Source organism: Dendrobium catenatum, unplaced genomic scaffold (assembly GCF_001605985.2).
Source record: "Dendrobium catenatum unplaced genomic scaffold, ASM160598v2 fragScaff_scaffold_1483, whole genome shotgun sequence".
Classification (NCBI taxonomy): Eukaryota; Viridiplantae; Streptophyta; class Magnoliopsida; order Asparagales; family Orchidaceae; genus Dendrobium; species Dendrobium catenatum.
Window position 1 is genome coordinate 1,165,575 of NW_021319945.1, and position 15,644 is coordinate 1,181,218.

A 15,644-nucleotide genomic window follows, 5' to 3' on the forward strand; every position below is an offset into this window, starting at 1 on the left:
GTTGACGGATATAAAATAAGATTGGTGGAAAAAAGTTTCACCCAAGCCTGCAGTATTGATTACCAAGAAACATTTTTCCTGATTGCTAAGATGAGCATTCTCAAGTTAATTTTTTTCCTTTTGTTGCTAATTTGGATTAACCATTTCATCAATTCGATGAAAAAATAACCACTATGAATGGAAATTTAGAAGATGAAGTCTATATGGCAATTCCTACTATATTTGATAGTAAAAGCAATTCGAACTAAGTCTATGAACTCAAGAAGTCTCTATGTGGCTTAAAATATTTATTAAGGGCTTGGTTTGACAGATTCACAATGGTGATTATAAGGCATGACTTCTCTCATGGACAGTTTGGTTACACTTCATTTTTCAAGAAATCATATGAAGTTAAAATTTTGTCTTGATTGTAGATGTTGATGATATTATTTGATTGGAAATTATGAAGAAAAAATAAATAGGTTTAAGAGGCCCTAGCTAAAGAATTTGAAAAGGACCTTGGCTTATTAAAATATTTCTTAGGCATAGAAATGATTAGATCAAGCAAAGGAATATCCATATCGCAATAGAAATATATCTTGAATTTACTAATGAAAATTTATACGCTTGGGTATAAACCATCAAATACATCAATGTATCCGTGAAGCGCAGTTGGGACTAAGGAATATTATGTATCTCGGTTGACAAAGAAATGCACTAATGGTTAGTAGGAAAAATTAGCCACCTATCTCATATTAGAATTGATATTTACTTTCCTGTAAGTGTTGTTAGGTAATTTATGAATAACCACATAAAGGGCACATTGTTTCTGCATATATGATATTAAGGTTTCTCCAAAAGGCACATGGAAATGGATTTTCTTTAAAAGTGGACCAACATAGGTATAGATAACTTCATTGATGTTGATTGAGCGAGATCTATAATAGTTTGTAAATCACATTGAGTTATTACTGATTTATATGAAAAAATCTAGTTATGTGGAGGAAATAAATAGTATGTTGTTGCTCAGACTAGTATTGAAATAGAATTCAGAATATTAGATGTTGATTCTTATTTGACATGTTAATTCTGTTTTTTATTTTAAGTCTTTGTTTTTAGGCTACTATACTTTTTGCAACTTTAGATTTTTTAGTATAAATATGAGTGATTTGTAGAATAGAATCAGTTCTATTTTCTTCTGAAACCATGTGTTATCCTCTCTCTCTCTCTCTCTCTCTCTCTCGGTTGTAGTAGCCAGAGAGTTGTTGGCTCTCACTCCTGTAAGAGAAGCAAGAAGGTTGTGGTGGAGGTGCAACTGCCAAGTGGGATCGGAGGTGAAGGAGGAAGGTGCTGTTGCTGGACAAGAAGGAAAGGAATCAGTGGTGGATTCAATTCAAAATAGCAAGGTAGGAATTTAAGATCTCTTCCTTCAAGGTTTTCAACAATTGATATTAGAGCTTGGTCAAGAAAGATCAAGGGGAAGGAGGAAGGTGTTTTTTTAAATCGAGAAAAGAAAATTCTAGCTAAGAGGTGGAGGAGAAGAAGGTGATCGGTGGTGAAAGCTTTTCCATGTTGTTCTTTGTAGACAACAGGTGGAGGACAGGAAGCTGACTGGCAGTGGAAGCTTTTCTTGTTTGTTCTTTGTGGACAACAGGTGGAGAAGAAGGTGACTGGTGGTGGAAGCTTTTCCAGGCTGTTTTTTGTGGATAGCAGGTGGAGGAGAAGATGGTGACCGACAGTGGAAAACTTTTATGGGATGTTTTATGTGGACAACAACTGGACTGAAGAGTTTCCACAACATTCTTAAAGGAAAGATGTTCATGGCTAAGCTTCGAATTGAGAAATTCAAAGGTCTTAATGATTTTAGCCTGTGGAGGTTGAAGATGAGGGCTCTTTTTAGTCCATTAAGGTCTTGATACAACCTGATCAGAGGAAGGGATCTTGGGGATAAAATAAAGATTGCGCAAGAATGTGCTTATTAAGGCATATATTACAATCCTTTTGAGCCTAGGAGATGAAGTTCTAAGGGAGGTTACTAGTGAAGGAAAGACTGTAGAGATTTGGGCAAAATTGAGATCTCTCTATCTCAAAATCTCTATAGCCAATAGGCTTTATCTCAAGAAGAAGTTGTACACCTTGCTAATGGATGATTCCAAGCCTGTGAATAAACTTTAGATGAATTTAACTAGATTATCTTGGATTTGAAAAACATAGGAGTGAAGATTGAAGATGAATGTCAAGCAATCATTCTACTAAGCTTATTACCTTCTAGGTTTGAGCATTTACTGGACACCTTATTGTATGGGAAGGAGACTTGCTATGATTGAAGTTATGGTTGCACTCAACTCCAAGGAGATTCAAAAAGGGGTTGAGGTGAAGCATGAAGGGGTGGTTTATGCCCTTGCCGTGAGACGTAGACCCAAGAAGTGGGAGTCCAATGCTAAGAACTATGGTAGATCCAAGTGTGAAGGCAAGGTGAAGTGCTTCTTTTGCCACAAGGAAAGCCACTTCAAAAGGTAATGCTCAAAATAGAAGAACAAACACCAAGACAAAGAAAAGAGTAGCGGAGAGGCCTCATGTGTGAAGGAAGGGTATGTAAGTTCATATGCGCTTTTAACCTCAAATATCGAGCTTAACAAGGAGTGGATACTTGATTCCGGGTGCTCTTACCACATGTGTCCAAACTGTGGGTGTTTAAAGAGTTGGAAGAGAAGGAAGGAGGTTTGGTGTTATTAGGAAAAAATAAATCATGCAAGATTCATGGGCAAGGCAAGATTCAGTTGAAGCTCCATGACAGATTGGAGAGGATTCTCAAGCAAGTGAGATGTGTACTTGAACTTAAAAGAAATCTGATTTCTTTGGGACAATTTGACAAAATTGGCTACTCATTTAAGTGTGATGGAGGAAGTCTCAAGGTGGGCTGGGTTTAACTTATATTCTAAGGTGGGAGGATGAATGGTGTATATACATTGCAAGGTAAAACATTGATTGGTGGGAAGCTAGCTTAGTGAGTTCTCAAGTGGATGAGACTATGTTATGGCACCAAAGGTTGGGACATGTTAGCCAAGAAGGAATGGAGGAGTTGCACAACAAGGTGCATTTGGGAGCTTGAAGCCCAAGGAGATTGACTTTTGTGAGCATTGTGTATTTTACAAAGCAAGGAGACTTAAAATTTAAAATGCAAGACATAATTCTAATGAAGCTTTAGATTATGTACATGCTAATTTGTGGGGGCCAACCAAGCATGAGTCTCATGGAGATGCAAGATACTTTCTTTCTCTAATTAATGATTTTTCTAGAAAAATTTGGTTTTTTTAAAAAGGCAAGAATGAGGCCTTGGATAAGTTCAAGGAATGTAAGGTTCTTGTGGATAATCAAGTAGGGAAGTGTTAGACCGGTCCACTGGACCGGTCCGCACGGGACCGGCATGTCGCGAGATCTCCGCCTCCTGCCGAGATCGGGCGTCCCAACCGCCCAAGCGAACCATTTTAGGAAGGATTTTTGAGGGATTTGAGAGAAAAAATTGAATGTAGGGACTGTTCAGGGATTTTCTTTTGATTTGTATGCATTAAACACTTTGTTTTCCTAGGGTTAGGGCATCTTGAATTTGGCTGAAATTTGAGATCTCTTAGATTTAGGTTTTCTTTGGGCTCTAGCGGCTTCTAGAGATTTGGGAGAGATCGATCCTCCTTTCGAATAGAGGATCAATTGTATCTTGCTATTATATGTTTCCCTTTCATCAAAAAAAAAAAAAAAACTACTGTTTTTGTGATGTTGTGCTGACTTCCGTGAAGAATTCTCGCTTTTTTTCAAAGATTGATAGGAAATACTTGAGATCTACAAGTGTTTCCTATCAAATTGGTATCATAGCAAGTCTTGGGACTGGTGGAGGGCTGTTTCAACAAATTCTAGCAGCAATTTTTTGCCCGGAAAAAGAGGAAGTTGCTGTTTTTTTACTCCAAAATCCAGATTTTGTGAATCTACAAACTCCAGATTGTAATGGTGGCCAAGAAAGTTGATACTTTGGAGGAGAGACTCGAAAGAGAGATAAATCACATCAAAGAAACTGTGGAGGAAAGAATTTCTTCCATAGAGGGGCAGGTGGCCGATCTCAAGGATATGATGAAAAGAATGATGGAGCTTCAAGCACAAACGGCGGCATTCGAAGCAAAGGGCCCAGAAGCGAAGAACACAAATTCTGAAATCTGTGAGGAAGAAGAGGTGGAAATCGTGGAAGGGGGAAGAAGAAGACCCTATATGTAGCCTTTCCATAGGTAGGAAAGAGGAGATCAGCATGGGGAAATGTATGACTATGGGGGAGCGGAGCAAAGAGGGGCTGATTGGGAACGCCATGAGGGGTTTTACGGCCGTTGGGGTGTTGATTTTGAAGAAAGAAGGGGGACCTTGAAGGGAGTTTGGGCTATGACAGAGCAAGGGAAGATCGAGAAACATTGGGTGGACGTAGCACTTGGGTGAGGGGAAATTATGGGAGAATCAGTGGAAATGGTGGCGATCAGAAGGTGAGGAAGTTGAAGATGCCCATATTCAAAGGAGAAGATGCCCATATTCGAAGGAGAATATGCGTATGGGTGGATTTACAAGGTCGAGCGATACTTCACTGTCAATGGTCTGACGGAGTAGGAGAAGCTGACGGCAGCGGGACTGTGCTTGGAAGGGAAAGTCCTGTCGTGGTTTCAGTGGAGAGACCAGAGGAGGCCGATCAGGAACTGGAGGGAATTTAAAGACTGCATAATAGAGCGTTTCCAAACCGATTGGGGAGGAGACTTCTATGAGCAGTTCTTTGCTCTGACACATGAGAGATCAATATCAGATTATCGGGAGCAGTTTGAGCACCTAGCTAGCAGGGTGGAGCGACTCTCATATACAATGTTGGAGGGAAATTTCATGAAAGGGTTGAAGGCGGAGATCCGAGCAGCAGTGAAGGTGTTGATGCCCCGTGACTTGGGGGAGGCCATGAAATTGGCACAGCTGGTGGAAAATCAGAAGAATATGGAGAAGGGAGCCAGGAGCAGCAGCTCAGGAGGCTCTTACAAGACTATGACCACTCTTCTAGCACCCAAGGGGTCTGCCTCATGCAACATTAATGAGACCACTAGGGAGAAGCTAGCAGGAGGAGGGAGTGGGGAAAATTTCAAGAGGCTGACAGAGAAGGAGATGCAGGAGAGGAGGGTAAAGGGGTTGTGTTTTAGGTGCGAGGAGAAGCATACGCCAGGGCATCGGTGCAAGGACCGAACTCTTCAGGTTCTCACCGTCTTCGATGACGAGGAAACTGAGGAGGGAGGTGATGAGGAGATGGAGGAGAAGCTACAATTGGATCTGGCCGAGGTTTCATTGAACTCAGTGGTAGGATTCACCATGAATCATACCATGAAGGTGAAAGGGGGAGATAGAGGGTAGGGAGGTGGTGGTGTTAATTGATAGTGGGGCTACCCATAATTTCATTTCCACTCAGGTCGTTGACCAATTGGGAGTGAAGTTGGTGGGCACCGGTTGTTATGGAGTGATGATGAGTACAGGGAAGGTAGGAAAGACCAGGGGATCTGTAGAGGGGTGTTGTTGACCATCCAGGGGATTCAAGTAAGGGAGGACTTTCTCCCACTAGAGTTAGGAAGCACTGATGTCATCCTGAGGATGAAGTGGTTGCAAACTTTGGGGGAAACCAAGGACAATTGGGGAGTACTCACGATGGAATTAATGATGGATGGGAGAAAGGTGGTTATAAAGGGAGATGCAGGGCTATCCAAAGCCATGGTATCACTTAAGATCATGGTTAGGGGCCTACAAGATAAGGGGGAAGATTTTCTAGTGGGACTACATAAATTGGATGTGATCGGGATGGAGGGAGGGGATGTTTCTCTTTCAGTGCAGCCCTTGATTCAAAATTCAGTAAGGTTTGTCAGTCACCTCAAGGATGGTCACCTCCATGGGTATTTCCACCTTGAGGACAAGGTGGATCTTTGGGAGGGGAGTATTGTTAGACAGGTCCACTGGACCGGTCCAGCCGGTTCCCACGGGACCGGCATGTCACGAGATCTCCGCCTCTTGCGGAGATTGGGCGTCCCGATCGCCCAAGCAGACCATTTTAGGAAGGATTTTTGAGGGATTTGAGAGGGAAATTTGAATGCAGGGACTATTTAGGGATTTACTTTTGATTTGTATGCATTAAATACTTTGTTTTCCTAGGGTCAGGGCATCTTGAATTTGGCTGAAATTTGAGATCTCTTAGATTTAGGTTTTCTTTGGGCTCTAGCGGCGTCTAGAGATTTGGGAGGGATCAATCCTCCTTTCGAATAGAGGATCAATTGTATCTTGCTATTATATGTTTCCCTTTCATAAAAAATACAAATTATCTACTGTTTTTGTGATGTTGTGCTGACTTTTGTGAAGAATTCTCGCTGTTTTCCGAAGATTGATAGGAAATACTTAAAATCTACAAGTGTTTCCTATCAGGAAGAAGGTTAAAATGCTTAGAATTGATAATGGATTGGAGTTTTGCTCTAATGAGTTCAAGGTGCATGGCATATCAAGACACCTAACTGTTATGTTTGATAATGCAAGGCTTCCTAAGTCATTTTGGGCAAACAAAGTTAGCATGGCTGCATTCCTTATCAATAGGTGTCATTCTAGTGCAGTTGACTTCAAAACTTCTCATAAGATGTGGAGTGTGGACAGCTAGCATATTACAAGGAGTTGAGGGTGTTTGGATGTATAACATATGCTCACATCAAGGATTGATGGAGCCAAGGGCTATCATATGCATTTTCATGGGCTATCCTAAAATTGTGTAGGTCTATAGACTTTTGTGCTTGGAACTAGGACATCCTTAGGTGCATAATAAGCAGGGATGTCACTTTTAATAAATATGAGATGACTGATCTTGTTTCAAAAAGGGTTCAGCCAGTTCCTATGGATGAAACAGAAGTTTCTACAGCTGTTGGAAGGTCTCCAAGGGCTGGTTCTAATTCAGTACAATAACATCATGCAAAAATAGAAGTGATGGATTGCAATATTGAAGGTGTTGTTGCTGTTGAAAATGAAGAAATTTAGAAGGAATCCATTGAGTTGCAAAGGAGTTTGGGCTGGCTAGGGACATACCTCATCGTGTACCAAAGGCTTCTCAAAGGTATGGATTTGCTGACGTGTTTTCTTATGCTCTCTTAGTTGATTCTATACAATGTGATGTACCTACCTCATACACGGAGGTAATGAGGTGTCTGGAAAGAAGTGAATTACAACTTACTAGAAGAGGAAATGACATCTTTTAAGGAAGAATCACATTTGGGACTTGGTGGAGAAGCCAAGAGAGAAGAAACTTGTCACTTGTAGGTTGCTATTCCAAAGAAAGGAAGGGGTTGGTGTTGAAGATAAGCCTAGGCACAAGGCTAGGCTTGTAGCAAGTGGCACACTCAACAAAAGGGGTGGACTATGAAGAAATCTTCTCACTAGTTGTATGGCAAATCTCAATTAGCATGCTCCTTTCTTTGGTTGTCCAAATGAACATGAATCTTGAGCAATTGGATGTCAAAACCGCATTGTTACATGAAGAATTGAAGGAACTATCTATATGGAATAACCAGAAAGGTTTGCTGAAATTGGGAAGGAAAGCATGGTTTGCTTGCTAAGGCGTTCCCTATATGGATTGAAGTAATCTCCAATGATGTGGTATCACAGGAGTAGACATGATGCTTGTGTCTACTTGAAGGAAAATGATGTAAGTATTGTCATTTGTTTATTTCTTTATGTTGATGACATGTTGGCTAGCTCAAGCATGAAGGAGATTCAAAGCATGAAGGAATTGCTCAAGGATGAATTTGATATGAAGGATCTTGGGGTTGCTAGAAAGATTCTTGGTATGGAAATTGAAAGAAAGAAGGGGAGTCAAAAGTTAGTGTTATCTCAAGGCTCCTACTTTTATAGTGTGGTGAAAAGATACACCATGGAATTGTCAAAATCTATTTCTACTTATTTTGCATCTCATTTCAAGCTTAGCAAGGATTATAGTCCCAAGGAGGAAGAATAAAAGGCATACATGAGCACGATTCCTTATCAGAATGTCGTGGGAAGCATTATGTATGTTATGGTTTGCTGTAAGCTAGATTTGGCCTATCCTCTTAGTGTCATTTCAAGGTTTTTGGCTGATCCAGGGAAGTCTCATTGGGAGGCAGCAAAGTGGGTGCTTAGGTACCTCAATGGAACCAAAGATTTGGATTTAAAGTTTACAAAATCAGAATTGAATGAAGATGCCCTTTTTGGATATGTTGATTCAGATCTTGCAGCATGTAATGACACTAGAAGATCTCTCACCGATAACATATTTAAGGTATATGGGAATATCGTGAATTGGAAGTGCAAGCTACAACTGGTTGTGGCCTTATCTACTTCTTAAGCCGAGTACGTGGCTACTACCTATGCATTGACAAAGGCTATTTAGCTCAAAGGCTTGTTGACATAGTTGGTCCATCTTATTTCCAAATCGGTGAAGATTCTTTGTGACAATCAAAGTGCTATGTTCTTATCTAAGAATCCCATGTTTCATGAAATGACTAAACACAGACATCAAGTTTCACTTTCTCAAAGAAACCATGTCAAATGGTGTGGTGGAGATTGTGATGGTATCTACAAAAGATAATGCATCTGATGTGTTGACCAAAGTTCTTCCAAGTCCTAAGTTTTAGCATTGCTTAAACTTTTGTTAAGGATGGTAAGGGAGAAATCCTAGCATTGGATGTTTATCACATTTCAAATCAAGAGCGTGGGTGGAGATTGTTAAATGTTGGTTCTTATTTGACATGTTAATTTTGTTTTTTTTACTTGAAGTCTTTATTTTTAGGCTATTTTACTTTTTGCTCCTTTGGGTTTTTTAGTATAAATAGGAGTGACTTGTATTGTTTTAAAAAAATGGATGAATGGAGAATAGAATGAGTTATGTTTTCTTGTAAAACCGTGAGTTCTCTCTCTCTCTCTCTCCCTCTATTTTTTCCCCTTCTTTCTCTCGGTGGAAGCAACCAAAGAGCTATTGGCTCTCAGTCCAGGCAAGGAAGCAAGAAGGCTACGTGGAGGTGCAACTGCTAAGGGGGACCAGCTGTGAAGGAGGAAGGTGCTATTGTTGGACAAGGAGGAAAGGAGTCAGCGGTGGATTTAATTAAAAAAAGCAAGGTAGGAATTTAAGATCTCTTCCTTCAATGTTTTCAACATAGAATCATGACCATGGCATTTGTGAAGGTATGTTGGTTAAATGTCCCCTTGAAGCTTTATAAGTTTTACTATTGAAGCTATAATGAATAGGTATGACAATGAAGCTACTATGAATAGTGCTAAGAATCCTATCCACCATGATAGAAGGGCTAAGCATTTTCAAATTGACAGACACTAGATAAAGGAGAAAATTAAATAAGGAATCATTCAAGTTAAATATAATCCAGCAAAACTATAGATTGTTGATATCTTTACTAAAACTCATAATCAATCACAATTTGATAATTTTACTTCAAAGTTAGGAATCATCAACATATATTCCTAGTTTGAAGGGGAGTGTAAAAATTCAACATCTATGGTAGCCACCTTGCTGCATCTGCTGCTCACAATGAATCTAACTGACTTTCCTCCTGCATATCACATGAAATACAACCACCCAACTGCATCTGTTAACCTATTCAATCTGATGTTTCATCATATGAAGTACAAAGCTATGAAAGCATTGGTGATTCTGATAATTAGGTTAAGTTTGATTGCAGCGTGCCCTCCTTTAATCTTAGGGAGAAATCATCATCTTGTTCGCTGAATACCTTAAATAGTTTTACTTTAATTCCAGGATGACTATGAGATGGAGAAAGACATATAACTAATACAAGAGCATGGCCCATGTTTCAATGAACTTATATGGCTTCTCCTGGCTAGTTTCACGATTTCATTTACATTGAACTTTGTTGTGGACTGCCTTTTTGGTTGATATTGTGTTAATTGTATTAAGAGTATAATTGATTCTTGTTTTGAAGAATGGAGTTTTTTTATTTTTTATTTTTTATTTTAAAGAGATTACTAAAGGAAAGCTTTAAGAATATTTCTATTGACAAGGAAAATGTTCCTATAGATTTATACAAAAAATGGGAAGCTACATAAGGCAAAATTTTAGGCCCTTATGAGATACATGTAGTAGCATTTTGGAAGACATTGGTGCAGGAAGGTTATTAAAGCTTTTAAATGAAATTTATTAGATTAAAGGGTTCTAAATATGTGTTAGAGAATCATCTTAGTACCTAGTTTTGAAAACCTAATAGATCTTCAAGTTTTTGTAGCTATACTGGAATTAAGTTTATGTGCTATTTCACGAAATTATGAGTACTGAGTTAAGTTTGTAGAAGATTGATATTAGCAAATTGATCTGTTCTTATGTGAGGATAATCAACTTTGCAGGTATTGTTTTGTTGATATGTAGGGCCAAAATGGGCCTTCCGACTATTGTGAAGAACCAAAATGGTCTCAAACTTTGTAAAAGTTTTAATATAATCCACAAACCCTTCTAATATGAATAAAAATGTTCCATTGTTCAAATTGGAGGTTAAAATAAGCATTAAACATTTTGGATCGGCGGATAACTCATGGAGTATGCGTAACTCTTATAGTGTTTTGGGAATTTATTTATTTATTTATTTGTTGTTACATTTACTTTAGCTTGAGATAGACGGCCGAGCGAGAGATAGGAGCGAGCATGGCTACGCTCTCGACAAGTGGGACTATCGCACTAGGCCGAGGAAGGGATGAGCAATGATGCTACCTATCATAAGAGCCGTATTCAAAAGACTATTGCACCTGTTCCCATTTTTGATAAAGCTTCCTCGAACAAAATATAAGAAGAGGAGCGAACAAAGAAACCCACTAGTAGCGATGTAATGACGAAGAGAAGCAAAGAATTTAATTTTATCGTTTAAATTATTATATACTATGTTACTTGATTATGTTTAAATTAATATCATTTTTCCTTAGGATATGTTGAAGAACTTATTTTTTACTCGATTAACAAAATGAACAACATGAATTTAATCTTATTTTCACCTTTTGATTGTGTTTAAAATGTTCTTTTTTATGCTCATGTTATTTGTATTGATTTGAAATACATAATGTTTATTTTATTCTTTCTAAAATAAATGATCTAAAATATATATTTTATTCTTTCTAAAAAATACAATTTCAAGTAAAGCAACAACAACAACATCAAGCATTTATCCCACTATGTGGGGTCAACTACATGAATCTTTTTTCTTCATTGTGTCCTATTAAGAGTCAAATTCTCCTTTAAATTTAATAAAGAAAGATCATTTCTAATATTTTTTTAACAAAGTCTTTTTAGGTCTAGCTCTACCTTTCTTAACATAAGTCAAATCTAATACATCTATTTTCCTAACCGGGTTATCGGAAGGCCGCCGTTTTATGTGACCAAACTATCTAAGGCGACTCTCTCTAATCTTATCTTCCACTGAAGCTACTCTAACCTCACGTATATGCTCATTTTGTATCTTATCTCTAAGAGTATAGCCACTCATCCAACTGAGCATCCTCATCTATGCAATACTTGACTTAATATTATCCTTTTCTTTTAATGGCCAACATTTTGCATCATAAAACATTGCAGGTCTCACCACCATCTTATATAATTTTCTCTTAAGTTTGAGGATGACTTTTCTATCACACAACAAGCCCGATGCATTCCTCAACTTCAACCGTCCAACTTGAATTTTACTAATAATATCCCCATGTATTTCACCATCACTCTAGACAATAGACCCAAGATGTCTAGAATGTGTACTCTCATTAATAAATTTATCTCCCAAAGTCATAATCCCCTCACTAGATCTATTATTACTAAAATTACACTCCATATATTCAGTTTTAGTTCTACTCAAACGAAAGCTTTTAAACTCTAAGGTTGACCTTCATAATTCAAGTTTACCTTCAACTCCCTCTCCAGTCTTATCAATAAGAAGAATAGCATCAACAAAAAGCATACATTAGGGTACAATCTCTTGCAAATATCTAGTGAGAACATCCATGACTAAAGCAAAAAGATATGGATTTAACACTAATCCTTGATGTAATCCAACTGAAATAGGAAAATACTTGGTCAAATCATCTTGTTGTTTAACACAATTAACAGTTGCGTATATATCTTTATTGACTTGAATAGAAGTATTATTAACCCATTTCTTTTCTAAAACTATTCATAGCACTTTTCTTTGAACTTTATCATATGCTTTCTCTAAATATATAAATATCATATGTAGATCCTCCTCATTCTCTTTATACTAACCATCAAACCTCTCAATAAATGTATAGCTTCCATAGTATACCTCCCCGCCATGAATCCAAATTGATTTTTAGAAACATTAGTATCACGCCGCTCCATAACTCTTTCCCATAGTTTTAATGTATTACACATTAACTTAATTATTCTATAATTCGCACAATCTTGCACATCACCTTTATGTTAGACCGGTCCACTGGACCGGTCCAGCCGGTCCAGGCGGGACCGGCTCATACGCGAACAGGGCGGAAAACTTCCGCCCGCGGGGATGCCGAGCGAGCCGCACGGTGTGCGGGGGAAAACTTCCCCCCCGCGGGGATGCCGAGCGAGCCGCACGGTGTGCGGGAGCCAAATAGGAAAGAAATTTTGGGGAGTTAAGAGGGAAATTTGAATGTAGGGATTGTTTAGGGAATTCCTTTTGATTTGTATGCATTAAATAGTTGATTTGGCTAGGGTTTGAGTATCTTGAATTTGGCTGAAATTTGAGATCTCTTAGATTTAGGTTTCTTTGGGCTCTAGCGGCGTCTAGAGATTTGGGAGAGATCGATCCTCCTCTCGAATTGAGGATCAGTTGTATCTTGCTCTTTTATTCATCGTCTAAGTGGAATACAAGTCTTTTCTTGAGTTTTCTCTCGTATTTTCCCGGACAAGTGCTGTTTTCTTGCTGTAAACAGCAGAAATCTGCTGTTTTCCTGCTGTGGACAGCCATTTGGCTGCTGTTGGTTCGCCGATTTTGGATAGGTTGCTTGTGAATACAAGCACTTCCTATCACTTTATTCTTAAAAATAGAAATCAACACACTCATTCTCCACTCATCTGACATATTTTTAGTCTTTAAAATAATATTAAAAAGTTTAGTAAGCCAAGAAATTCCTTCATCTCCTAATCATTTTCACAACTTTATTGTAATATCATTTGGTCCAACAAAATTTTCAGACTTCATTTTCTTTAAAGCATCAGTAACTTCAGTTTTACTAATACGCCGATAAAAACAAAAATCTTATTTTCATTTAGGGTGCTAAGATCACTAAATTTGATTGCATTCTTATAACCTTCTTTGAAAAGTTTAGCAAAAAATATCTCATAGACCTTTGTTGAATATCATTTTCTAATAAAAACACTTTTTGATCTTCATTCTTAATACACTTCACTTGAACTAAATCGTTACTACTACTATCTCTTTATTTGACTAACTTATACATATATATCTCACTTACCTTAGTATCTAAGTAATTATATAAATTATTAAAAGCTAAAATCTTTGCATTGCAAATTACTTTCTTAGACTTCTCATGGACCTCTTTATATCTTTCCAAATTATCATAATTTTTACATCTAAACCAATTTTTATAATAAATCTTCTTATTTTTATCTTTTCTTGAACATTTTGATTCCACCACCAACTATTTTTACTATTAGGAGCTTTTCCTTTTGATACTTTAAGCATATCTTGTAACATTCTTAATATCATTAGCTACTTTTCTCACATAACATTAACTTCCTCACGCACAGATAAAATCATTAGTCTAGAATCTTACTCTCAAATTTTTTTTTGTTAATATTCTTTAAATGCTCCCATCTAATCATAGAACAATATTTTTATTTTCGGTCCCTTCATATAAAATCCAAAACAAATAAATGATGTTGGGTACATAAACTTTCACTCGGAATTACTTTACAATCTTTGCAATTTAAATAATCTAATTTTCTTATAGGAAAATAATCAATCTTAGTTTTACTATAACCATTCTTATAAGTGATGGGATACTCATCTCTTTTTCTAAATAACATATTAACAATTACAAAATCATAAGTTAAAGAAAAGTCTAATATAGTCTTACCACTTCTTTAGTCGCTCCAAACCCATAGCCATCAAAAATTCTTTTAAAATCTACCTCTCTACCAACATATTCATTTAAATCTCCTCCAATAAAACTCTTTCTTCAAGATGTATCTTTTATATTAATTATTCTAAGTCATTTCATAATTTTAATTTTGAACACATCTTCAAACCTACTTGAGGAGTATAAACACTTATAATATTAATAATCTTAGCATCAACAACAATTTTTAAAACTATAATTCTATCTCTTTTTCAATTAATTTTTACAACATTATCGTTCAAACTCTTATCTATAATCACACACACATCATTACTAGTACGATTTCTACCAGAATACCATAGTTTAAATCCTAAACTATCAATCTTCTTAGCCTTCTATCCAATCCATTTAGTTCCATGAATACATAGAATATTTATCTTTTTACGAATCATAATATCTATCTAGTCCATTAATTTTCCTGTAAGGGAACCTATATTCCAAATTTCTATAATAATATTTTGCAGTGCTATGTTTTCTTTTTATTTATGGAAAAAGCCTCTTTTATTCTTACATTAATAGATGCGTTGCTTATCAGTGTTTATTAATCATCATGAAGCTGTTAGGAGGGTGCATGTATTAGGTAGGGATTTTTATTGAGCTTCTCCTTCACAAGTTGAAAACTCAATATGATTAGTTTATGAGAAGCAACATAGAACTAACCTATTACCATATGAATATACTGTTTTGATTGGTGATTCCACTTTTGAAGTGAAGGGCAATGCTGAGCTTGGTCGTGCCCATGAGTTGGGCTTGAACTCATTTCCAAAGAGGTCTAATGCCAAAGCATGACCAATACGTCAACCAAAGAGAAAGTCTGCAATCATTTATATTGCAGTATGATATTACCGTGTCTCTGTTTAAGAATGCTTTGAGATAGATTAATAGTTATGTGGATTAAACTTGAAGGACTTGGTGTGTTCTCATACTGTATGGTTTTTTGCCATTTATTTGGATTATTTTATTTATGGAGAAAAAAGTTAACACTTGATGGGATTCAGATTAGTTTGACAGCGACACAATGGATGGTTTAAAATTTCCGGATTTATGTAATATATAATTGCCATTCAATAATATTGTAGGTTCAATGGATACGTTAATGGGAGAGGAGAGTATCTTGACTCTTAACGTGGAGGATATAACTTGTATAATTAAACCGGGTTATTAAAATAAAGGTGTGTGAGAATATTCTTCACTTAAAAATAGCACAAAAACTATATTATGGAAATATAATGAGATAAGAAGTGTTTATTTTTCTGAATGGGCATGCAATGCCATAAAAAAAAAAAATAATAATAAAGGGAAATTTGGGAGTAATTATTTAACAAAGAGGAAAGGGTTCGTTAGGAAGAGTAAGGTTAACTTCGGTGAAGGCTGTGTAGGTCAGCCCCTTCCAGAGATCATGCATTTATAGCTGCTTGGTGAACTGAGTACCTTGAATCAATAAATCTCCCTTGGACTCTTGA

General features: G+C 37.1%; 1 protein-coding gene across 2 annotated transcripts in view; it reads left to right on the top strand.

Annotated features, from left to right (window-relative positions):
* The window catches only part of LOC110115419 (DExH-box ATP-dependent RNA helicase DExH6), an 87,173-nt gene that overhangs the window by 26,594 nt on the left and 44,935 nt on the right, over positions 1-15,644 (top strand). The window lies entirely within an intron of this gene.